This window comes from Zootoca vivipara, chromosome 8 (assembly GCF_965207765.1).
Source record: "Zootoca vivipara chromosome 8, rZooViv2.hap1.1, whole genome shotgun sequence".
NCBI lineage: Eukaryota > Metazoa > Chordata > Lepidosauria > Squamata > Lacertidae > Zootoca > Zootoca vivipara.
The window spans coordinates 62,300,158-62,301,063 of NC_142591.1; positions in this window are offsets into that span (position 1 = coordinate 62,300,158).

A 906-nucleotide genomic window follows, 5' to 3' on the forward strand; every position below is an offset into this window, starting at 1 on the left:
TTGAAATACTATAATACAGTGCCAATTTTACAACTGGTTGTTTCATTGCCCTTATAGATTTTTCATTTCAAGCCTCAAGGTTGATAATGTTTCTTCATTTTACGAACGTCTTGGAAGTATTCCAGATGAAACCTGCTTTTAGAATGTCCTTTTCCTTAACATCCTCCAGTTCCTTTCAGTTGTTATTCTGGTCAAAATAAACAAAATTTTGGTGATGTTATTTCTTTGTATCTTTGGTCAAAACAAAGCATTGTTATTTTTAAAATTTGTTTAAAAAAACTTGATGTGTTGATTTTAAATCCTATGACATCTAGACCCACTTTGTGTGTAGTATTATTTTTAAAAGAGCAAAAATAGAAAAGCAATAGCACTCTCTCCAGGAATAATACATATAAAGCAAAACGTTAAAAAAATGTCACTGAAAGACCTTGGTAAATGAAAAAGACCTTCAACTGCTCCCAGAAAAAACCTCAGCACGTACCGGTAGTAGCCATATTTTGTAGTAGCTGAAGTTTCTGAGCAGCCTTGAGTAGTGGGCTCTTATAAGAGCATTGTTTTATCAAGACACACACCTATTACCATTTCCTGTATAAGATACACATGTATGAAGTAAAATGTTACAGTGAAAAAAAGACTTGTTTGTGGTTAAGTGGCAATCATAACCAAACTAACCTGGTGGAAGTAAGCCCCAATGAATTGAATGTGATTTACTTCTGAGGGTCTGCATTAGTGATTAATGGATTAAACTATCCTGCCTCATGGGATTAGTCACTGTACCCCATGGAAGAAAGATTACCCCCTCTTGTTCTTCACAGTATCTTCCCTATGGATCCTAAGTCACAGGCTACTGGCTCACAAGATCAATGAACCCATCACAGAGGTTCCCCAATGAGAATCCAGAAATAA